The following is a 26,612-nucleotide window of genomic DNA, read 5'->3' on the forward strand; positions in this document are numbered from 1 at the left end:
TTTATGTATGTGTGCCAAAGTCAGGTATGGATCCAACACCAAGTAATTACATGGCCAGTATCACCAATATAACACCAACACTTTTCTTTTTGATATTTTCATGCTCACTGACATTTTGCGATTTTTGCATTTAGATTTTTTTGATCATGACTATAAACAAAATAAAGCGCAAGCCAAATATTTTAAGCAAAAAAAATTGCACATGCAAAGTTCAAAAACTTAGATTTGGATCTTGTAACTCCTGACTGTGAGGCCAACATGCGCACCACTTGCTGACTGTGTGGCCTTAAAATAACGTCAAGTGCAAAATAATTCAACAGTACTGTTGGGTCCTTGGGCAAGACACTTCACCCACATTGGCTCTACCAGAGTCGCCCACACACGGGTGCTTCACTGACCAAGATGCTGACCTATGACCCCCATCCAGTCCACGGGCCCTCACTGTGAATGTTACTGCTCCTCAAGAAGGGTGAGTTCATTGCAGACGTGAATTGGTCCAGTCTATGTGACGAAAAAAGTTATTATTCCTTCTAAATTCTATTGCTATTTTGAGTTTGTATGCAATATAACAATATACCGGTATACTAAATAAAGAAGGCACCAAAACACAGCTGGTAGGGATAAAACCATATAGTATGTCAGATGTCTTCAACAGGAGGTCTACAACTTTTATAGAATTTGTATTTATTTACATTCCCTGCAACTTTTCCACAAATGTACAAACCCCGTTTCCATATGAGTTGGGAAATTGTGTTAGATGTGAATATAAACGAAATACAATGATTTGCAAATCCTTTTCAACCCATATTCAATTGAATGCACTACAAAGACAAGATATTTGATGTTGAAACTCATAAACTTAATTTTTTTTTTGCAAACAATAATTAACTTAGAATTTCATGGCTGCAACACGTGCCAAAGTAGTTGGGAAAGGGCATGTTCACCACTGTGTTACATGGCCTTTCCTTTTAACAACACTCAGTAAACGTTTGGGAACTGAGGAGACACATTTTTTAAGCTTCTCAGGTGGAATTCTTTCCCATTCTTGCTTGATGTACGGCTTAAGTTATTCAACAGTACGGGGGTCTCTGTTGTGGTATTTTAGGCTTCATATGCGCCACACATTTTCAATGGGGAGACAGGTTTGGACTACAGGCAGGCCAGTCTAGTATCCGCACTCTTTTACTATGAAGCCACGCTGTTGTAACACGTGGCTTGGCATTGTCTTGCTGAAATAAGCAGGGGCGTCCATGGTAACGTTGCTTGGATGGCAACATATGTTGCTCCAAATGTTGTATGTACCTTTCAGCATTAATGGCGCCTTCACAGATGTGTAAGTTACCCATGTCTTGGGCACTAATACACCCCTATACCATCACAAATGCTGGCTTTTCAACTTTGCGCCTATAACAATCCGGATGATTCTTTTCCTCTTTGGTCCGGAGGACACGACGTCCACAGTTTCCAAAAACAATTTGAAATGTGGACTCGTCAGACCATAGAACACTTTTCCACTTTGTATCACTCCATCTTAGATGAGCTCAAGCCCAGCGATGCCGACGGCGTTTCTGGGTGTTGTTGATAAACGGTGTTTGCCTTGCATAGGAGAGTTTTAACTTGCACTTACAGATGTAACGACCAACTGTAGTTACTGACAGTGGTTTTCTGAAGTGTTCCTGAGCCCATGTGGTGATATCCTTTACACACTGATGTCGCTTGTTGATGCAGTACAGCCTGAGGGATCGAAGGTCACGGGCTTAGCTGCTTACGTGCAGTGATTTCTCCAGATCCTCTGAACCCTTTGATGATATTACGGACCGTAGATGGTGAAATCCCTAAATTCCTTGCAATAGCTGGTTGAGAAAGGTTTTTCTTAAACTGTTCAACAATTTGCTCACGCATTTGTCGACAAAGTGGTGACCCTCGCCCCATCCTTGTTTGTGAATGACTGAGCATTTCATGGAATCTACTTTCATACCCAATCATGGCACCCACCTGTTCCCAATTTGCCTGTTCACCTGTGGGATGTTCCAAATAAGTGTTTGATGAGCATTCCTCAACTTTATCAGTATTTATTGCCACCTTTCCCAACTTCTTTGTCACGTGTTGCTGGCATCAAATTCTAAAGTTAATGATTGTTTGCAAAAAAATCAAATGTTTATCAGTTTGAACATCAAATATGTTGTCTTTGTAGCATATTCAACTGAACGTGGGTTGAAAATGATTTGCAAATCATTGTATTCCGTTTATTTTTACATCTAACACAATTTCCCAACTCATATGGAAACGGGGTTTGTAAATGTGGACATGAATTAGTCAGCAATATGCACAGGAGCTATTGCAGACAGGACACAGCTTCATCGCAGCTCTTGAGATGTGACGTTCGCGAACAAATCGTCTCTTTTGAATGGCACTTCTAAAGGAACGATAAGAAGTGATTCGCAGTAACGAGCCGTTCGCTTGGGAAACTTTTTTTTTTCCCTCCATTGATTACATGATGACATTAAAACTTGAAACATACAAGTATGTTGTATGTAATATTGCAATAAAAAATAATAAAGAGGGTGACAAGATATAACTCATATTTTTTAGTGTGCCGTTTGCTTAGCAGATACAAATTTCTGTCCATGTTTTTTTATACAAAATTTTCTCTTTGACCATTTTGCATTTGTAGATGTAATATTTTGCATGGGTAACAAGACGTTTTTTAATGCGCATGCATGCACACAAAACGAGGTAAGGTAGTACAATTTTGTATTTACTTTTTTTTTATGTGCTCATTTTTAGTTGTATTTATACTTTTATACACATATACATGCATACATGCACACATTGTATTTATACTTATTATTTGCATATTTGTTTTCTGCATTGTTAAAATGCTCTAAGTTTTTCAGGTTTTTTGAAAATGTAAGTTTATACATTTTATTCTTACTTGTTATTTGGGTATTTTTTCTCTCTCTATTGTTAAAAGTTTTTGGAATTGAATGATTACATTGATAACACAGCCATGGAAAGTTATTACGCTAAAAACTCGGAAATCCACATTAGTTGCCAATTATTGAAAAATAAGTAATTATGCCTGCACGGATCTGCACAAGTGTTAAATATAGGAACGTGCGGATCAGTATTGGAAATGTATGTGAACGCCATTGTCGATTAATGCGTTTTGGCTGACAAAGTATTTATCTTTAGTCCCTCGTAGGGATGTAATGATGAAAGTAATCATTATGACCGCAGTAAAAAATCTAGATGGTTAGTATTACCGTATTCAATTAAAATTGATAACCACACCTTGATAAAATTATTGACCGACTAGTGTTAGTTTGCTTGCTATCATGAAAATAGGAGACATGAACGTCTTTCCCTATTACAGCCATGGAAAATTATTATGCTATAAACTCGGAAATACACATTAGTTGCCAATTATTCAAAAATAAGTAATTATGCTTGCACAGATCTGTGTAAGTGTTAAATATAGGAACCAGTGACGTGCAGTCACTAGAGGCAGGTGAGGCCCCGCCTCACCTGCCTCATGGAAAGAAAAAAAATGTAAAATGTAAAGAAAAAAAATGTAAAAAGAAAAAAAAAAAATTGTTATATGTATCCAGTGATTATACTATAAAAGTATTTTCCATTTAACTTCACCAGTTTTAGATTATTTTTATTCAAAATCGCTGAATTTTCACATTTGCCGTTCAAATACTGAGAAAAGACGGTGCGGTGAACAGCAGCCAGTTGAGGCACGTCACTCAGTGCCGCAACATGGATTGCGCAATGACTCGGCTAACTGCTGGCCTGCTGTGCAGTGAGACTGTATTGCTATATGAACTATATTATACATTTCCATAGTTTAGTTAGCTGAGGTATATAATGTACAGTGTATTTTGTCAACAACTGTATGTGTTTAAAGTATTTCTTGTGCTGAGCGATCATAAAATGGCTGCAAAAGACGCACTGGCTGAGGCTCGCCTCCTGCACCCCCGCCGTAGAATTGTTATATCAACTAAAGCCCACACTTAAACTTTCTACGTGCAAGATTGAATCTATTTTTAAAAAATTATTTCATAAAAAGCCAAAAAGTGCAAAAACAATAATGTTGGTGTTGGAGGAGTTGTGAATGACTGCAGGGACACAACATTAGATACACCTGCAGACTGCAAGTGTACCTAATTCACAACTCCTCCAACACGAACATTATTGTTTTTTCACTTTTCGGCTTCTTATTAAATAACTTTTGTAACCTATTTTCATGGGCTTTCCTCTTTGTGATGTTAAGTTCCTGTTATGCGCTGTTAACAGTATATGCTTTGAGCTCTTATTTTGAAGGCGCTAAGAGCGGAAGTGATGTCACGTTGCAGAGGTTTTTGAAAGAAGGTAAATAAAGTGGTCCTCGTGTAAACTGGAGCCTCAGTGTTTGTTATTTTGTAGTTTCATACAGTATAGGCGACATTTATAAACCCTCGGTTACACTTTTTTAAATAGATTCAATCTTGCACGTGGAACGTTTAAGTGAGGGCTTTAGTTGCGGGGCATGGACTTAATTTCTAAGTAAAGGTAAGACCATAATAACGTTTTTTTTATTAAATGTGCTTTTTTGTGTGCTACAGTTTGTATGTGTAAAGTTAAAGTTAAGTTAAAGTACCAATGATTGTCACACACACACTAGGTGTAATGAAATTTGTCCTCTGCATTTGACCCATCCCCTGGTTCACCCCCTGGGAGGTGAGGGGAGCAGTGGGGAGCAGTGGGCAGCAGCGGCGCCGCGCCTGGGAATCATTTTTGGTGATTTAACCCCCAATTCCAAGCCTTGATGCTGAGTGCCAAGCAGGGAAGAATGCTGGTATGAGCTTTTAAACATAACCCGTTAACTGCTGCCAATCAAATGGTGAATAAGATACTCTTTAGGGTTCATATGTTTGTAAATCTGACTGTGATGAAGTCAGTGCCTCACCAGCCAGATCTCCTGATGATTGAGGGAACCCCTCATGAAACAGGCCTGTAGAGATGAAGTAGTCTTGTGATTTTTTCCCACACATACATATATTGCGCTCTACTACGGTATCAAGCACTATTTTTTGGATAACCTTATTAAGACATATATATATATATATATATATATATATATATATATATATATATATATATATATATATATATATTTATTTATTTAAAGACGTATATGTGTCTTTAAATACATATATACATATATAAATAATATTTAAAGACACATATATGTCTTTAAATATATATATATATATATATATATATATATATATATATATATATATATATATATATAATAATAATAACAATAATGGGCTGGATTTTATATCGCGCTTTTCTATTGTTAGATACATCGTTCACATATATATATGTATGTATATATATATATATATATATATATATATATATATATATATATATATATATATATATATATATTATAATATTTAAAGACACATATACATCTTTAAATATATATATATATATTTTTTTTTAAAGACATATATGTGTCTTTAAATATACATATATAAATAATATTTAAAGACACATATATATCTTTAAATATATATATATATATATATATATACATATATATATATATATATATATATATATATAAATAATATTTAAAGACACCTATATGTCTTTAAATATATATATATATATATATATATATATATAGGTATATATATATATATATATATATATATATATATATATATATATATATATATATATATAGGTATATATATATATATATATATATATATATATATATATATATATATATATATATATATATATATATATATATATATATATATATATATTTTAGGCATTTTTTTCTAAATAAAAAAATATCAAAATCGACCCAGCATACTTTGACTGGTTAGTATACGGTTGGAAAAAAAGTTTTTGACACCTCTGAGCTAAAGTACCAAAGGTATTGATATTTTGATTTGTTAATCGACATTAGAACATAAAGATCTGGTATCGGCGGTTTTGATGTTTCAGTATCGATCCGCACATCACTAGTTCGAGTTGGTTATTTGCTTTTTTTTTTCTTATATCAGATTGTGTGATTTTTATAAATTAAAATAAAGAAAATAAAACGGATAACAAGGTACAACTTTAATCGAAATCAAATTGTTTTAAATAAGTATTCATATTGAACCACCCAAATGTACTGGAAAAAAATATCGCCAATTTTACTTAATATTTAATGATTTTACTTATTTGGTTTTGCATAAATCTCCAATATCCTATATTGTAAAAAACGCTGTTGACACAATCGGGAACGTGGGGTCCTAACGTGCACGGGGGCGCGCTCCCGCCCGCGTTGACAGGGGGGGCCAGTGACGTCAACTTCCCAGAATGCAGTCTGGTAAACAGACATGGAAGCACCTGGCGAAGACCTCCACCGAGGCTGAGCACTTTGCACTCGCGCTTTTCCGACCGTGTGCTGCCCCCCTTCGCCCCCGTTGCATCCGAGCGATCGGAGTCGGCCTGACGTGAGTCGACACGTAGCGGCACCCAGAGGATTGGTAAGAGGGAACTCGCCGTGGCTCCGTGACGAGTGCTGTGCTGTCAGGCTCCTGGCTAATGCTAGTCATGGCTGCAGCTAGCAGGGCGACGTAGCTACATAGCATTTAGTGGCAGCCACAGAATGGATGGAGGCTACTTACTTTACTCCTCCCGACCTTTTCATTCTACTACAATAATGTTCGTTAAAGTCGCAGAGGTCGGGAGCAAGGCTTGCAAAACTTGTTCTGGTTGAGTACTACTAGCTGAAGTTAGTTAGCAGTGAGTTGTCCTGTCAACTGCAGCCACGGGAACAATGACAGGTGACTGTTTATTTTTTTTAACTTAAAAAGTACTTTATGATAAAGCCAACATCCAAACTATACCTGGCTTTACCTATTTACATTGTAAAACACGCAGAGATAGGAGGAAATAATAATGTGACATGGCATTGTTTAAAAAAAAAAAAAATACATTGACATTCTCTCCCAGATTTGGTTGCCAATAGGGCTGCAGCTAACGATTATTTTTCTATCGATTAATCTATAGATTATTTTTTCGATTAATCTATAGATTATGTTTCCTTTTACCGATTATTTTTTTTATTTAAAATGAAGAGGAAAAAATAAATGTAGGCCAGTTTTTTCAAAAGGCATGGCTTTTATTTACAAAAAAAAAAGTATGGCCACTCAGTCAACATTGACAACAACATGACAAAATATTCTGTAACAATGTAAACATTTAAAACTTTTAACATTTAACAAAATTAAAAGTAGCTTATTTGCTTTTTAATGTGCAAATATAAAAGTAAACATCCAGTGCAAATCTTAATATTCTGGAATAGTATAAGCATTTAAAAAGTAAAAGTATTGCTTATTTTGCTTTAAAATGTGCAAAAATAAAGATAAACATCCAATACAAAAAAGTGCAAAACGGAAATATTCTGTAACAAGTGTAAACATTTCAACAAAAGTAAAAGTATTGCTTATTTGCTAAAATGTGCAAAAATAAAGCTAAACATCCAATACAAAAAAGTGTACAGTGTAAACATTTCAACAAAAGTAAAAGTATTGCTTATTTTGCTTAATAACACAACAATGATAGTATGATTAAAGTGAAAGTTAATTGTTGGTTTGTACATAGTATATGTAACTGTTAATGTTGTAAAAGGTATTTGCACAACTAATTAACGTTAGCGTTTGTGACACGTCTTGTGCCGGGGGGTTCTTTCAGGACCGACAGACTGAACGCCAGACGGCTTTGCCAGGTTTACAATCTTTTAATTTTACACAAAGTCTTTTCTCTTCCAACTCTTTTCTCTTTCTTTCCTCGCTTTTCAGCTCCTCTTGCTCGCTCGCTCGTCGTCCCCTGTCTCTTGCGGCGTCGCTCCCGGCGCGCCCCGCCTCGCCGCTCGCTCGCCGCCGCCGCCTCTCCACAGCGTTAAAGAGGAGCGCGTCTTTGTAAACACTGAACAGGCACGCCAAACGCGCCTCTCAGAGCAAACGGTGCTTTAGTTTATGAATTTACAACGCAGATACAAATGACACATTCATGTTTTTGTGTAATAATGACAACGTATACGCACGCGGACGATTGACTTGTTGATGGTGATGTCAAGAACGCTGTCGGGGGTTTTCTTTTCAAATGTTCGTTCATAGCCGTTGTGCTGCTATGATAGGCCATTTCCGCTCGACACAGTGTGCATACAACAACATTATTAGGCCGTTTAATGAAATACTCCGACACTTTTGACGACTTTTGGCGTGCTTTTTTCCCCTCGCTCGCATCGTCTGCTTTGCGCTCCGCCATGACAGTAGTGTGACGTAAATATGCGACGTGCCGACGCACAAAAACGGCGTCGACGTATTTACGTAACCAATGACGTCGACTACGTCGACGCGTCGTTTCAGCCTTAGTTGCCAATTATTAAAAAATAAGTGTTATATATATATATATAGGAACGTACGGATCAGTATCGGAAATGTACGTGAACGCTAGGGGTGTAACGGTACACACAAATTTTGGTTCGGTACGTACCTCGGTTTAGAGGTCACGGTTCGGTTCATTTTCGGTATAGTAAGAAAACAACAAAATATAAATTATTGGGTTATTTATTTACCAAATATGCAAAATCTTCCACCAAAAATATTTTTCCTAGTGGAATATTTGATGTGAAGTAATCGGAACCTTGGATAGGTCAATAATTCATAATAACATTGATTTTGATTCAATATTAAGTTTTGGGCTTCACGGTGGCAGAGGGGTTAGTGCATCTGCCTCACAATACGAAGGTCCTGAGTAGTCTTGGGTTCAATCCCGGGCTCGGGATCTTTCTGTGTGGAGTTTGCATGTTCTCCCCGTGACTGCGTGGGTTCCCTCCGGGTACTCCGGCTTCCTCCCACCTCCAAAGACATGCACCTGGGGATAAGTTGATTGGCAACACTAAATTGGCCCTAGTGTGTGGATGTGAGTGTGAATGTTGTCTGTCTATCTGTGTTGGCCCTGCGATGAGGTGGCGACTTGTCCAGGGTGTACCCTGCCTTCCGCCCGATTGTAGCTGAGATAGGCTCCAGCGCCCCCCGCGACCCCAAAAGGGAATAAGCGGTCGAAAATGGATGAATGGATGGAAGTTTTATTCACGAAATCGCGTAACAACAATCACAATCGACACTGCTTCCCGTAACTTCCTATCGAGCCATTCCGAATGCCATGCGCGAGGCTATTTATAGCACCGCTGCCAAGCACGAGGCACCTGTTGCCCATTGTTTCCAAACGAGCGAACGATCATGGAATCAGCCGGAGAAAAATCGCAAACGAGTCTTAAACCGAAAAGAAAACTGCAGTCATTCCGTGAAGAATATTCAAAAAGCCTATCCGGGAATAATTATCCGTTCCAAAAAGGGTGAAAACTACGCGAATTGCACCTTGTGCAGACAAGATTTTTCGATCGGACACGGAGGAATTAGCGATGTAAAAGACCACGTTGGGACAAAAAAACACAAGTCTAATGCCGTTGCTAAATTTGGATTTTAGCCACAAAAAGGTAATGACACCAATGTTATCTATTGGAATTGTTTAGTACTGTTATACTGTTAAAAGTGTTTGTACTATTTATGCTTTCAAGTCCAAGTTGAAGAAATCTTGTTAAATGTTGACAGCATAACTACCAAAATACAGAAGTATGTCCTTAATATTTTTGCAGTGCTATTTCTGTTGAAAAGTTCAAATGATTACATTAGAGATGTGATGTGCCACTTTTCAAGTGTCTGATGGCTTAAATTAATTTTCATTAATTTTTCATATTTTGAATTCTTTTGAAAGGCTTACAAAAAAACTACATTTGAATTGTAATTCCATGCTATTGACAGGACTATTAATTTTAATGAAGTTAGCTTACCATGTTTACAGTATGATAATTGTGATAGAAATGTGAATTTTAGGCACAGAATATTTTTTACAATTGAACAAGGCAGTAGATTATACAAGCTTGGACAGAAAGTTAATAATGACACCAATTTTTTTTTTTATGGAATTGTTTAGTACTGTTTTACCATTTGTTTACTGTAAAAAGTGTTTATACTGTTTATACTTTCAATTAACAAATTGAAGTCTTGTGAAAGGTTGACAGGATAACTGGCATTAACTGTCAAAATAATTTAGCTTACAGAATAAACATGTCAATCAACCCATATGATTTTTGCTGTAATATTTTTGTTTTGAAAAGTCACTGTGACTGATAGAAAAGTGATTGTTTTAGCAACATTTTAACCTGTCTGAATGCAATCAATCATTTTACGTCGGGGGGCGAAGCCTGAACCCCCCACCAGGACTTTGTCCTGGACCTACCGGGGCCTGCGGCCCCTGGACCCTGGCTACTAGGTTTTTCAGATTTCAAAAGTTGGCAGGTATGCTAGTGGAATATTTGATGTGATGTTGGATAGGTCAATAATTCATAATAACATTGATTTTGATTCAATATTAAGTTTTGAGCAATGACAGTTTGAAAGAAAGAAAAAAACAGCTTTGTTTTATTAGTCAACATTGCAACTTTTTCTAAATTACATTTAACGTTTAAACTTTTTTATTTCACTTTTGTTATGTTTTTGTTTATTTTAATAGTTTTTTTAGAATGTGCCGTGGGCCTTTAAAACATTAGCTGTGGGCCACAAATGGCCTCCGGGGCACACTTTTGACACCCCTGCTATAGATAATAAAAAATTTAATCTGATAAATCTATGGATAAAAATCAGCCTGGCGACGCATGCGCGTTTATCATAACTCTCTCTCTCTCTCTCTCTCTCTCTGTCTCTGCCCCTCCCTCACCAATGCTGCTGTGCGCACAATTTGTTTTGTTTTTAACCCCTTCTTAACCCTAAACGTACATTGAAAATACAAGCAACCCTAACTCAAAATGCCGGACATTTGAGGCATTTAAGAAACTCCGAACTGACAGCTACACAAAAGAGGACATGTCCGGTGAAAAGAGGACGTATGGTCAGTCTATCCTAGTCCGTTAGCTGCTAGAATGCCGTGTGTTGTGCCTCGGTGTGCATTGTTTACACAACGCCCGTTATGCTACTTAATGTGTCCGTGTGGAAAGTCATTCGGTACACATCCGAACCCCCGTACCGAAACGGTTCAATACAAATACACATACCGTTACACCCCTAGTGAACGCCATTGCCGATTAATGCATTTTATTGCTGATCCCCCCTTGGCTGACACTGTATTTATGTAACCGGTGGTCTTTTCTTCTGCGTTGTGTGGATTTTATGGAACACGACCGACACCATGGGTTGCTGTTCAGATGCACTTTACTGATAATACACAGAATACAATTGTTGTCAATAACTTTCTGCCATCGTCGAGCCCCTCTCCCGTTATCGTAGACAAAAGTAAAAAGTACAACAGTGAAATAAAAACATACCTGATAATACACAGAATAAATGGTTAAATGGTTGTATGGCGCTTTTCTACCTTTTTTTTTTTTTTTAAGGAACTCAAAGCGCTTTGACACTATCTCCACATTCACCCATTCACACACACATTCACACACTGATGGCGGGAATACAATAACTTTCTGCCATCGTCGAGCCCCTACACAAATATAATAATGAACAAGAAAGTGAACTTAAGTTCTTAACAAGACAATACATTTTCTGTCGTCGCATGGACGCCTACCTCTCCCGTTATCGTAGACAAAAGGGAAGTTGGAAGGCTTGTCCAACGCATATAAAAAGACAGGTGTCACAGTAACATACCTGCCAACTACTCCGGTTTTCCCGTAATTAGTACGGTTTTCATCAACCTATTCCGGGTTACGGTTGCAGTGATAAAAAATACGGTTTTTCATTAATTAAAACAATTTTTTTTTTTTTAATGCGCGAGGCTATTTATAGCACCGCTGCCAAGCACGAGGCACCTGTTACCATTGTTTCCAAACGAGCGAACGATCATGGAATCAGCCAGAGAAAAATCGCAAACGAGTCTTAAACCGAAAAGAAAACTGCAGTCATTCCGTGAAGAATATTCAAAAGCCTATCCGGGAATAATTATCCGTTCCAAAAAGGGTGAAAACTACGCGAATTGCACCTTGTGCAGACAAGATTTTTCGATCGGACACGGAGGAATTAGCGATGTAAAAGACCACGTTGGGACAAAAAAACACAAGTCTAATGCCGTTGCTAGCGATACAAGTGGAAAACTTTGGATTTTAGCCACAAAAAGGTAATGACACCAATGTTATCTATTGGAATTGTTTAGTATTGTTATACTGTTAAAAGTGTTTATACTATTTATGCTTTCAAGTCCAAGTTGAAGAAATCTTGTTAAATGTTGACAGCATAACTACCAAAATACAGAAGTATGTCCTTAATATTTTTGCAGTGCTATTTCTGTTGAAAAGTTCAAATGATTACATTAGAGATGTGATGTGCCACTTTTCAAGTGTCTGATGGCTTAAATTAATTTTCATTAATTTTTCATATTTTGAATTCTTTTGAAAGGCTTACAAAAAAACTACATTTGAATTGTAATTCCATGCTATTGACAGGACTATTAATTTTAATGAAGTTAGCTTACCATGTTTACAGTATGATAATTGTGATAGAAATGTGAATTTTAGGCACATAATATTTTTTTACAATTGAACAAGGCAGTAGATTATACAAGCTTGGACAGAAAGTTAATAATGACACCAATTTTTTTTTTAATGGAATTGTTTAGTACTGTTTTACCATTTGTTTACTGTAAAACGTGTTTATACTTTCAATTAACAAATTGAAGTCTTGTGAAAGGTTGACAGGATAACTGGCATTAACTGTCAAAATAATGTCAAACTATTGAAGTTAGCTTACAGAATAAACATGTCAATCAACCCATATGATTTTTGCTGTAATATTTTTGTTTTGAAAAGTCACTGTGACTGATAGAAAAGTGATGGTTTTAGCAACATTTTAACCTGTCTGAATGCTAATAATCATTTTGCGTCGGGGGGCGAAACTGAACCCCCCACCAGGACTTTGTCCTGGACCTACCGGGGGGCCTGCGGCCCCTGGACCCTGGCTACTAGGTTTTTCTGATTTCAAAAGTTGGCAGGTATGCAGTAATTATTGCAGTAGGAGTGACAACGAGACAATTGTTCCACATTGACAAAACATCGAACAACGTTCAGGTATTTACATGTAACTTACACGTTTTGTGTAATTATAACAATAATAAAATATCATGAAATACATTATTTACAAGACATAATTGAACCTGTTACATTTATCTTTAGTCCCCCGTAGGGATGTAACGATGAACGTAATCATTATAACCGCAGTAAAAAATCCAGATGGTAAGTATTACCGTAATCGATTACAATTGATAACCACACCTTAATAAAATTATTGCTTGCTATCTTCAATGCTATCATGAAAATAAGAGACATGAACGTCTTTCCCTATTACAGCCATGGAAAATGATTAGGCTAAAAGCTCGGAAATACACATTATTTGCCAATTATTCAAAAATAAGTACCGTATTTTTCGGACTCTAAGTCGCAGTTTTTTTCATAGTTTGGCCGGGCTCCAGTGCGATTTATATGTTTTTTTTCTTCTTTAATATGCATTTTCGGCAGGTGCGACTTATACTCCGGTGCGACTTATACTCCAAAAAATACGGTAATTATGCCTGCACGGATCTGCGTAAGTGTTAAATATAGGAACGTACGGATCAGTATCGTAAATGTACGGTATGTTAACGCCATTGTCGATTAATGCGTTTTATTGCCGATCCCCTCTGGCTGACACTGTATTTATCTTTAGTCCCCCGTAGGGATGTAACGACGAACGTAATCATTATAACCGCAGAAAAAAATCAAGATGGTTAGTATTACCGTATTAGATTAAAATTGATAACCACACCTTAATAAAATTATTGACTGGTGTTAGTTTGCTTGCTATCTTAAATGCTATCAGTGTTTCACTACTTCACATTCAAGATAGCTTAGCGGTTAGCATGCTTCTCATTTCCTCCTCCTGTGTTTTGCTTAGTGTGTTCACTCTGATTCTACAATTTAGAACCGTCTATTACTTTATTTACCATACTTAAGTAATCTGTATTTGGACGTTTGTCCGCCGATTGAGACTGGTCCGAGTCTGAATCGCGATGCACTGAAGCATTTCAACCACCCCTCGCCGCTAACTCGTCTCTCTTCAACGTGTACCGTATGTGTGCTTTCAGAATTCGTCGTGTGGGTGTGTGGCCGCCAGCGAGCACCCAAACAGATGTGGAGTAGCTGACTGAGTTGAAAATAAGTATCTTTTTTCCTTATTTACTAAGGTAAGGCCTCACAGCTACTTATTTTCCTTTGTGACTTTGCACCACTCACACAAGCTAATTGGTCACTTTAAAAGTCTCATAAATATTGCATTCATTGCAGCGTTTTACCCAATAAATTGGCAAAAAAGTGAACAAAATCACCATGCAACTAGATGAGGCAATTCCTGCAGGAATTGCGTGTGAATGCTCCAATGCTGAAGTTGAACTGAAATGCTGACAGAATGTAGTATGAATGTAAGAAGAGTGTGAATGTTGGAATGATTTGAATGTTAAAGAGAGTTTTGAATTTCCAGGAAAACCGGAATTTTGTTTGGAACTTGGAAAAGTGTTAGTTTGAATGTCCAGGATGAGTGGAATGTGTTGATTGGGGAATGGTTTCAATATGTTGAAAAATGTGTGAACTGTGGAAGTGTCAAAAATGGATAATTTGTTTTGAATGGGGAAAATGTCCCAAAAAACTGAGAATTCTAGGAAATCCGGGATTTTTTTTTTTACAATTCCTGAACAGGCGGAATATTTTGAAGTTGGAACGGTTTGAATCAGATAAAAAATGTGGGTGTTGTGGAACTTTGAAAAATGTCCCATTCATTGCAATGGGAATTGCATGATAATTTTGTAATTTCGGGAAAAAAGGGAATTTTTTTGGAAAATGCACAAAGATGTGAACGCTTTGAATGAGTTTCAAAGGTTGGTGTTGGAGTTGTTCAAATCGGTCGAGAAATGTTGAAGTAGTAACATTTTTATATTGAGAAATGGTATTACGTAATTCCTAGAATTTCGGGAAAACCGGGAATTTTTTCAGTTCAAAAGTTTTTGTCCTGATTACCGTAAGAGGAATGTTTTGACAGTGATACGGTTGAAGTGGGTTGAAAAATGTGGAAGGAGTAGTCGACTGAAAAAAGGGTTTTAAAAAAACGTGAATTCCTGGAATTTGCAAGATGAGTGGAATATGTTAAAGGTGGAATAGTTTGAATTGGTTGAAAAATTTGGAAATGGTGGAAGTTTGAAAAATGGTCATTTTATTTTAAATGGAAAAAATGTCCTGGAAATCTGGGAATTTGTCACGGAAAAGCCTGCGATTCCCGAATAGGCTGAACAGTTTTCAGTTGGAACGGTTTGAATCAGATAAAAAATGTGGGTGTTGTGGAACTTTGAAAAATGTCCTATTCATTGCAATGGGAATTGCATGGACATTTTGGAATTTCGGGAAAAAAGGGATTTTTTTCTGGAAAATGCACAAAGATGTGAACATTCTGAATGAGTTTCAAAGGTTGGTGTTGGAATTGTTCAAATCGGTCGAGAAATGTTGACGTAGTAACATTTTTAATTGAGAAATGGTATTACGTAATTCCTAGAATTTCGAGAAAACCGGGAATTTTTCCAGTTCATAAGTTTTTGTCCTGATTAAGAGGAATGTTTTGACAGTGGTACGGTTGAAGTGGGTTGAAAAATGTGGAAGTAGTCGACTGAAAAAGGGGTTTTAAAAAAAACGGGAATTCCTGGAATTTGCAAGATAAGTGGAATATGTTGAAGGTGGAATAGTTTGAATCGGTTGAAAAATGTGGAAATGGTGGAAGTTTGAAAAATGGCCATTTTATTTTAAATGGAAAAAATGTCCCGGGAAATCTGGGAATTTTTGGAATTTGTCACGGGAAAGCCTGCGATTCCCGAAAAGGCTGAACAGTTTTCAGTTGGAACGGTTTGAATCAGATAAAAAATGTGGGTGTCGTGGAACTTTGAAAAATGTCCCATTCATTGAAATGAGAATTGCATGGAAATTTTGGAATTTCGGGAAAAAAGGGATTTTTTCTGGAAAATGCACAAAGATGTGAACATTCTGAATGAGTTTCAAAGGTTGGTGTTGGAATTGTTCAAATCGGTCAAGAAATGTTGACGTAGTAACATTTTTAATTGAGATATGGTATTACGTAATTCCTAGAATTTCGAGAAAACCGGGAATTTTTCCAGTTCAAAAGTTTTTGTCCTGATTAAGAGGAATGTTTTGACAGTGGTACGGTTGTGGTAGTGGATCTAACATAATAGTGTGAGAGTCCAGTCCATAGTGGATCTAGCATAATATTGTGAGAGTCCAGTCCATAGTGGATCTAACATAATAGTGTGAGAGTCCAGTCCATAGTGGATCTAACATAATAGTGTGAGAGTCCAGTCCATAGTGGATCTAACATAATAGTGAGAGTCCAGTCCATAGTGGATCTAGCACAATATTGTGAGAGTCCAGTCCATAGTGGATCTAGCATAATATTGTGAGAGTCCAGTCCATAGTGGATCTAACATTATAGTGTGAGAGTCCAGTCCATAGTGGATCTAACATTATAGTGAGAGTCCAGTCCATAGTGGATCTAGCATAATAGTGTGAGAGTCCAGTCCATAGTGGATCTAGCATAATATTGTGAGAGTCCAGTCCATAGTGGATCTAACATAATAGTGTTGAGAGTCCAGTCTATAGTGGATCTAACATAATAGTGTGAGAGTCCAGTCCATAGTGGATCTAACATAATAGTGAGAGTCCAGTCCATAGTGGATCTAGCATAATATTGTGAGAGTCCAGTCCGTAGTGGATCTAACATAATAGTGTGACAGTCCAGTCTATAGTGGATCTAACATAATAGTATGAGAGTCCAGTCCATAGTGGATCTAACATAATAGTGTGAGAGTCCAGTCCATAGTGGATCTAACAATAGTGTGAGAGTCCAGTCCATAGTGGATCTAACATAATAGTGTGAGAGTCCAGTCCATAGTGGATCTAACATAATAGTGTGAGAGTCCAGTCCATAGTGGATCTAACAATAGTGTGAGAGTCCAGTCCATAGTGGATCTAACATAATAGTGTGAGAGTTCAGTCCATAGTGGATCTAACAACAGTGTGAGAGTCCAGTCCATAGTGGATCTAACATAATAGTGTGAAAGTCCAGTCCATAGTGGATCTAACATAATAGTATGAGAGTCCAGTCCATAGCGCATCTAACATAATAGTGTGAGAGTCCAGTCCATAGTGGATCAAACATAATAGTGTGAGAGTCCAGTCCATAGTGGATCTAACATAGTAGTGTGACAGTCCAGTCCATAGTGGGGCCAGCAGGAGAAATACTAATGCGCATGCCAATATTGAGTAGTCATAACTAGGGCTGCGGCTATCAGTTATTTTAGTAATTGAGTAATTTATCGATTAGTTTGTTGGACTATTCGAGTAATCGGATAAAACACACTTTATAGCCTCAACGAGTATTTTAGGGGAAATTATTGAAAAAAAAAAACAAATTCTGCTTGACCTACACCTAATTCATTTGTGTAATAAATACACATCATTCACATTGAAATTGCACTTTTAAAATGTGTTAATTAATAAAAAGTAAAAAATACAAAAAACATTTACACCGACACACAGATCACAGCACGCAGAGGAACCACCTTGCTTTATTGCAGCGGCCGTGCAGAATCTATGTGGCTCGGGTCTGATAAAGTGAATACCCATAGTGCACTCTTTAGTTGAAGCAACAAAATGTAAGTCAAAGCTTTTTAAATCAAATTCATCGATGCATCGTTTAAGTCATAACCAGAGGTGGGTAGAGTAGCCAGAAATTGTACTCAAGTAAGAGTACTGTTACTTTAGAGATTTATTACTCAAGTAAAAGTAAGGAGTAGTCACCCAAATATTTACTTGAGTAAAAGTAAAAAGTATGTTGTGAAAAAAATACTCAAGTACTGAGTAACTGATAAGTAACATACACACACATATCATATATATATATATATATATATATACACACATATATACACACACACACACACACACACACATATATATATATATATATATATATATATATATATATATATATATATATATATATATATATATATATATATATACACATATACATAATGTATATACACACACACACACACACATATATATATATATATATATATATATATATATATATATATATATATATATACACACACATATATATATATATATACATACATTGATATATACAGTATATAATTTATATTTATTTATTTTTCCGTTTTTGTTTACATGTTAAAGGTGTTTTAATGAATATACATGCATGTTTAACACATATAGATTCCTTTCTTTCATGAAGACAAGAATATAAGTTGGTGTATTGCCTGATTGTGATGACTTGCATTGATTGGAATCAGACAGTAGTGCTGATAACGTCCTCGTTTTCAAATGGAGAAGAAAAAAAGTTCCTCTTTTCTGTCTAATACCACATGAATGTGGTTGGTTTTTGGTATCTTATTTGTCCAGCTTCCATATTCGTTTTTATACACTTTACAAGAAATACATTGGCGGCAAACTCCGTAGCTTGCTAGCTTGTTTGCGCTGGCTTTCGGAGACTCTTATTTTGAAAGCGCAGGCGCGATGGAGCGGCACTTTTATTGTGAAGACAGGAACTGTGCAGTCAGTCTTTAGTTTTTTGACGGGATGTACGGTTGAAATAAAAAAAAGGTTCTTTTTTCCTTCACACTTTTGATTGATTGATTGGAACTTTTATTAGTAGATTGCACAGTACAGTACATATTCCGTACAATTGACCACTAAATGGTAACACCCGAATACGTTTTTCAACTTGTTTAAGTCAGGTCATGTGACCGCCTGGCTCTGTTTGATTGGTCCAACATCACCAGTGACTGCATCTGATTGGTGGAACGGAGTGAACGTCACCAGTGACTGTATTTGTTGAAACGCAGGCACTATGAAGGTCTGTCTGACAGACCAAAACAAACAAAGCGTGCATTAACAGATCGATAAAAATTAGTAGCGAGTAGCGAGCTGAATGTAGATAAAAGTAGCGGAGTAAAGGTAGCGTTTCTTTTCTATAAATATACTCAAGTAAAAGTAAAAGTATGTTGCATTAAAACTACTCTTAGAAGTACAATTTATCCCAAAAGTTACTCAAGTAGATGTAACGGAGTAAATGTAGCGCGTTACTACCCACCTCTGGTCATAACCATAACTGTTGACGGTTTTACTGAAAATCAGTCTTGTATTTTTTAAGTGCAATGACAATACAGATATTCTATTCTACTCCATCTTGTTTTCTTACTTTTCTGCCCATTACATAATCAATAATAAACATGAAATGTGCTTTGGTCAGTAGTTTTTTTGAAAATGTCTCTCTGGGTGTGTAGACGGCCTTTTTTAAACTACATGGAAAAATGCAACGTTTTACATAGCTATTGTTGTGTAATAATCATTATCCCATGCAGCTCACAATATCAGTGAAACATTCATTAGGTATGTGAGCAATCAGGGACCTTATTAGGTAAAGTTATATCCATATCCAACATTTTATCCTAGATCCAAGGGAACAAAATGTGATTAAACATGGTAAATGAAATGCTCTGGTAAAATGTTTAATCTGATTGGGACCTGGATGACACTGAACTTTATTTACAATGTAAACAAGACAAACCAAACAGTCCAGTCGCAATCGATTGTATGTCCCGAGAATTTACATTGCAGCATCCCACAGTTGCTTCAAATCTGATCCGTTTTTTTCCCCCAATAAATATTATTTTGGAAAGTTGCTATAATGTCATCACTTTTCTCAAGCCAACCCATCTCTTTAAAATGTTGTGCTTTGTTTGCTAGGTAGATAGGTGAGGTCATGGTCAGAAGCAATGATGTGGTGGCATTGCATCATTTACAAAGAGTCAAATCCAGTTACATTGATGTCATCTTTATATTGCTCACATCCTCGAGATCAGCGTTTCTTAACCATAGAGCGGCAGTGGCCTATTGTTGGGCCGCGAGCGCCCCCTACAGGGCCACCAAAAGGCTTAGTTTCTTAGCTGTGCTCCTTTTCAGAGAAGTTTCTTAAGCGCAAAAAATATGACTTAAATTGGGGGTCTGCAACCTGTGGCTCTTTAGCGCCGCCCTATTGGCTCCCTGGAGCTTTTTCAGAAATGTATGAAAATAGAAAAAGATGGGGGCGGGGGGGAATTTTTGTTTTAATAGGTTTTCTGTAACCTTCCCGGTAAGGTCTATTCAGGTGTACTGGAGAGGAGGCTACGCCGGATAGTCGAACCTCGGATTCAGGAGGAACAGTGTGGTTTTCGTCCTGGTCGTGGAACTGTGGACCAGCTCTATACTCTCGGCAGGGTCCTTGAGGGTGCATGGGAGTTTGCCCAACCAGTCTACATGTGCTTTGTGGACTTGGAGAAGGCATTCGACCGTGTACCCCGGGAAGTCCTGTGGGGAGTGCTCAGAGAGTATGAGGTAACGGACTGTCTAATTGTGGCAGTTCGCTCCCTGTATGATCAGTGTCAGAGCTTGGTCCGCATTGCCGTCAGTAAGTCGGACACGTTTCCAGTGAGGGTTGGACTCCGCCAAGGCTGCCCTTTGTCACCGATTCTGTTCATAACCTTTATGGACAGAATTTCTAGGCGCAGTCAGGGCGTTGAGGGGATCTGGTTTGGTGGCTGCAGGATTAGGTCACTGCTATTTGCAGATGATGTGGTCCTGATGGCTTCCTCCGGCCAAGATCTTCAGCTCTCACTGGATCGGTTCGCAGCCGAGTGTGAAGCGACTGGGATGGGAATCAGCACCTCCAAGTCCGAGTCCATGGTTCTCTCCCGGAAAAGGGTGGAGTGCCATCTCCGGGTTGGGGAGGAGATCTTGCCCCAAGTGGAGGAGTTCAAGTACCTCGGAGTCTTGTTCACGAGTGGGGGAAGAGTGGATCGTGAGATCGACAGGCGGATCGGTGCGGCGTCTTCAGTAATGCGGACGCTGTATCGATCCGTTGTGGTGAAGAAGGAGCTGAGCCGGAAGGCAAAGCTCTCGATTTATCGGTCGATCTACGTTCCCATCCTCACCTATGGTCATGAGCTTTGGGTCATGACCGAAAGGACAAGATCACGGGTACAAGCGGCCGAAATGAGTTTCCTCCGCCGAGTGGCGGGGCTCTCCCTTAGAGATAGGGTGAGAAGCTCTGTCATTCGGGGGGAGCTCAAAGTAAAGCCGCTGCTCCTCCACATCGAGAGGAGCCAGATGAGGTGGTTCGGGCATCTGGTCAGGATGCCACCCGAACGCCTCCCTAGGAAGGTGTTTCGGGCACGTCCGACCGGTAGGAGGCCACGGGGAAGACCCAGGACACGCTGGGAAGACTATCTCTCCCGGCTGGCCTGGGAACGCCTCGGGATCCCCCGGGAGGAGGTGGACGAAGTGGCTGGGGAGAGGGAAGTCTGGGCTTCCCTGCTTAAGCTGCTGCCCCCGCGACCCGACCTCGGATAAGCGGAAGAAGATGGATGGATGGATGGAGGTTTTCTGTAGGAGGACAAACATGACACAAACCTCCCTAATTGTTAGAAATCCCACTATTTATATTAAACATGCTTTTCTGATGAGAGTATTTGGCGAGTCCCGTTTTGTCCTACTACTTTTGACAGTCCTTGAACCCGCCGGAGTTTGTTTACATGTATAACTTTCTCCAACGATGCCACAGAAAGATGTGTTTGAGGCAACTCTTTCTTTGGCTCATTTTGTCTACCAAACGTTTAAGACACTTCACCCTTGCTCCTGATGGGTGCTGGTTAGCGCCTTGCATGGCAGCTCCCGCCATCAGTGTGTGAATGTGTGTGTGAATGTGGAAATACTGTCAAAAGCGCTTTGAGTACCTTGAAGGTAGAAAAGCGCTATACAAGTATAACCCATTTATCATTTATTTATGCTGTGTGTGAATGCACAAAGGTGAGCTTTGTTGATGTTATTAACTTGTGTGGAGTGCTTATCAAGCATATTTGGTCAGTGCATGACTGCAAGCTATTCGATGCTAACATGCTATTTATGTACGTATTGCATCATTATGCCTCACTTGTAGGCATATTTGAGCTCATTTAATTTTCTTTACTCATGTCAACTGTATATTTAATTTATATCTGCATTCTCATGACATATTATCTGTATGTAATATTGCCTGCATTTCTGATAGTTGTTTGTGTGCCATGTTGTTCCAGACTACAGCAAACGTTACCCAGCTTGCATAGATTGTTGTAAATCTATTCGAAGAAGACAGCTCGCCATTTTCTTTAACTTGGACACACACATCTATACCTTTTGCCGTTCTAAGCCAGTCATTTCCAGGAGTTATCTCACCCTCTGAGAAGCCTACGTTTTACTAATGTTTTCCAATGTTGTAAAAATGGGTAGAATAAGTGTTACATTTCAACATTTCTGTCAACGAAGATTTGTGTCAGCCTACGACCTATAGCCATTTTGATAGGCTAATAGAGACACTTACATCATGTGTTGCCTTCATTATATTACTTATTGAAGGCTTTTAAATTTGTTGTTGCTCCAGACAGATTTTTTTTTTGTATTTTTGGTCCAATATGGCTCTTTCAACATTTTGGGTTGCCGACCCCTGACTTAAGCGGTGAAGCTGTATTTAATTTTCACCTACATTTTAGTTAAGAAACATTTATTATTATGTGTTATTAATTAAGTTCATTTTAGCACTACATAATTGTATGTACATTTATTGCTTGTCAGGTATTTATGCGTCCCTTCTTATGCAGTATATTTGGTTAGTACATATTTACCTATTCAGCCTGACCTAAGCTATAAATCATAATCTTTGTCACGAACACATGGTTTCATATAACAAGGTTGTTAAGTTGTTAAACCATAATTAGGTTCGAGATAATTATTTAATATGTTTAAAACCAAGTGTAAGAGTACTAACTCACTCTTATTTGAGTGTGCCCCGGGCCTCGTTTTGCAAAGTATCTATGGATTTAAAAGAATGCTTTGATGTAGTAACCTCACCCTCTTAACTTTCACACTCCAAACTTGAAAGGAGACTGTCAATTTATAGTTCTAATATCAGCTATAATTACAACAATGTGTGTTATAATAATTAACAATAGTAATGTATTTGTTTTGCAAGAAAAACTCATTTTAAATAGCTCTGTTGCGGAGCACAGACCCTTTTCCCCAGTCAGCTCGTATAGTCGAAACCCATTTATTTATTTGGACCATATAAAAAATGTATGAGTACAATCAAACAGTCACATTTGCGCTCAAATTGTCAAATGTCCAAAAAAAAGTGGGAAGAAGCAGAACCTGTCTGGTCTCGCCCGTGTCCCATAATACGTGTTTGATGGTGTTAGTAGTCAATGAATATTTTTATACCTTGTGAGCACCATATGCTACTGTTTCTTAAACTGGGTCATATTTTAAGTTCCATACTTAATCCATTCCATAGTTTAATTCCACATAAACTAAATATTTTTAGTGTTGTGCATGAATACAAGTGCTTTATATTGTGTTTATTCCTTATATTGTATGTTTCCCCTCTCGTCAAGAGGAACTGTTGCCCATTTCTTGGCAGCTCAGTGTTTGCTTTGTATATGACTTTTAAGTAAGGTCTGAATATTTCAATGTTTTAGATTTAATGAACAGATAAATTATGTGTTTCCTATAGCCAGCCTTATGGATTATTCTAATGAATCTCTCCTGGAGTACTGTTAGTAAGTGCCGTGTACTTTTATGATTATTTACCCATGTTTATAAACAGTAACTCTGGTATGGTAAGACTGAAGTACAGTATAGAGTATCTTTTGAGTCAGAATTTATTATGTATTGTATTCAGTATTGAAACAGTTCTTGCACTACATGTTGTATGTCCTTAATGTGTGGTTTTCAGCTCATTTTGTTATCTAGTGCAGTGTTTTTCAACCACTGTGCCACGGCACACTAGTGTGAGATACAGTCTGGTGTGCCGTGGGAGATTATGTAATTTCACCTAATTGGGTTAAAAATATTTTTTTCAAACCACTAATTATAATCAGCAAATAATGTACCGTTGTTGAGTGTCTGTACTGTCTAGAGCTTGGCAGAGTAACCATGTAATACTCTTCCATATCAGTAGGTGGCAGCAGGTAGCTAATTGCTTTGTAGATGTCGGGAACATGGTTTGGCGTGATCACAATATGCAGGCGACAGCGAGAGGCAAAGTGCAGGTAAAAGGTATCTAACGCTTAAACCAAAAATAGACAAAAGGCGAGTGCCGCTAAGAAAAGGCATTGAAGCTTAGGGATGGCGATGCAAAATTAAACTAAAACTGAACTTGCTGCAAAGTAAACAAAAACAGAATGCTGGACGGCAGCAGAGGTGGGTAGAGTAGCCAGAAATTGTACTCAAGTAAGAGTACTGTTACTTTAGAGATTTATTACTCAAGTAAAAGTAAGGAGTAGTCACCCAAATATTTACTTGAGTAAAAGTAAAAAGTATGTTGTGAAAAAACTACTCAAGTACTGAGTAACTGATGAGTAACATACACACACATATCATATATATATATATATATATATATATATATATATATATATATATATATATATATATATATATATACACACATATATATATATATATATATATATATATATATATATATATACACACACATATATATATATATATATATATACACATATACATAATGTATATATATATACACACACACACACACACACATATATATATATATATATATATATATACACACACATATATATATATATATATATACACACACATATATATATATACACACACACATATATATATATATATACATACATTGATATATACAGTATATAATTTATATTTATTTATTTTGCCGTTTTTGTTTACATGTTAAAGGTGTTTTAATGAATATACATGCATGTTTAACACATATAGATTCCTTTCTTTCATGAAGACAAGAATATAAGTTGGTGTATTACCTGATTGTGATGACTTGCATTGATTGGAATCAGACAGTAGTGCTGATAACGTCCTCGTTTTCAAATGGAGGAGAAAAAAAAGTTCCTCCTTTCTGTCTAATACCACATGAAAGTGGTTGGTTTTTGGTATCTTATTTGTCCAGCTTCCATATTCGTTTTTATACACTTTACAAGAAATACATTGGCGGCAAACTCTGTAGCTTGCTAGCTTGTTTGCGCTGGCTTTCGGAGACTCTTATTTTGAAAGCGCAGGCGCGATGGAGCGGCACTTTTATTGTGAAGACAGGAACTGTGCAGTCAGTCTTTAGGCTTTTGACGGGATGTACGGTTGAAATAAAAAAAGGATCTTTTTTCCTTCACACTTTTGATTGATTGATTGGAACTTTTATTAGTAGATTGCACAGTACAGTACATATTCCGTACAATTGACCACTAAATGGTAACACCCGAATACGTTTTTCAACTTGTTTAAGTCAGGTCATGTGACCGCCTGGCTCTGTTTGATTGGTCCAACGTCACCAGTGACTGCATCTGATTGGTGGAACGGAGTGAACGTCACCAGTGACTGTATTTGTTGAAACGCAGGCACTATGGAGGTCTGTTTGACAGACCAAAACAAACAAAGCGTGCATTAACAGATCGATAAAAATTAGTAGCGAGTAGCGAGCTGAATGTAGATAAAAGTAGCGGAGTAAAAGTAGCGGAGTAAAAGTAGCGGAGTAAAAGTAGCGGAGTAAAAGTAGCGTTTCTTCTCTATAAATATACTCAAGTAAAAGTAAAAGTATGTTGCATTAAAACTACTCTTAGAAGTACAATTTATCCCAAAAGTTACTCAAGTAGATGTAACGGAGTAAATGTAGCGCGTTACTACCCACCTCTGGACGGCAGCAAAGACTTACCGCGCATGGAGCAGACGGCGTCCACACAGTACATCCGTACATGACATGACAATCAACAATGTCCCCACAAAGGAGGATAGCGTCCGCACAACTTAAATAGTTTTGATTGCCAAAACAAAGCAGGTGCGGGGAATAGCGTTCAAGGAAGACATGAAACTGCTACAGGAAAATACCAACAAAACAGGAAAAGCCACCGAAATAGGAGCGCAAGACAAGAACTAAAACACGACACAGAAAAAACGTCAAAAACCTCAAAATAAGTCACAGCGCGATGTGACCGGTTGTGACAGTACACTTACTTTGAGACAAGAGTTATAGTGAAGCATGGTTGTTATGGTTTGAATTCATATCCAACAATTGCGAAAACAACTTTTTATTGTCAATATCTGCTGCTGAGTTTAATTTTTCAATGGTTTCTGCTGGTTGTGTGCCTCTGGATTTTTTCAATGAAGAAAATGTGCCTTTGCTCAGAAAAGGTTGAAAAACACTGATCTAGTGCACACTATAGCGCAGGTATGGTCAAACTTTTTCCCATATAGGGCTGCACTTAAAAACGTTTTTAAATGTCACTTTGATATT

The 26,612-nt window shown here is 37.5% G+C and overlaps 1 protein-coding gene across 2 annotated transcripts in view; it reads left to right on the forward strand.

Moving 5' to 3' along the window:
- Positions 1–351: 351 nt before the first annotated feature.
- The window catches only part of atxn7 (ataxin 7), a 117,416-nt gene continuing 91,155 nt past the window's right edge, over positions 352–26,612 (forward strand). The window contains exons 1-2 of one of the 2 annotated variants that reach the window (XM_061932664.1): positions 352–469; positions 14,254–14,352. The gene's annotated coding sequence lies outside the window, so the exon portion shown is untranslated. Of the gene's footprint in view, positions 470–6,408; positions 6,552–14,253; positions 14,353–26,612 lie in introns of those variants that run through there. The other variant, XM_061932663.1, reaches the window with a different exon arrangement.

This window comes from Nerophis lumbriciformis, linkage group LG38 (genome assembly GCF_033978685.3).
Source record: "Nerophis lumbriciformis linkage group LG38, RoL_Nlum_v2.1, whole genome shotgun sequence".
NCBI classification, from domain to species: Eukaryota; Metazoa; Chordata; class Actinopteri; order Syngnathiformes; family Syngnathidae; genus Nerophis; species Nerophis lumbriciformis.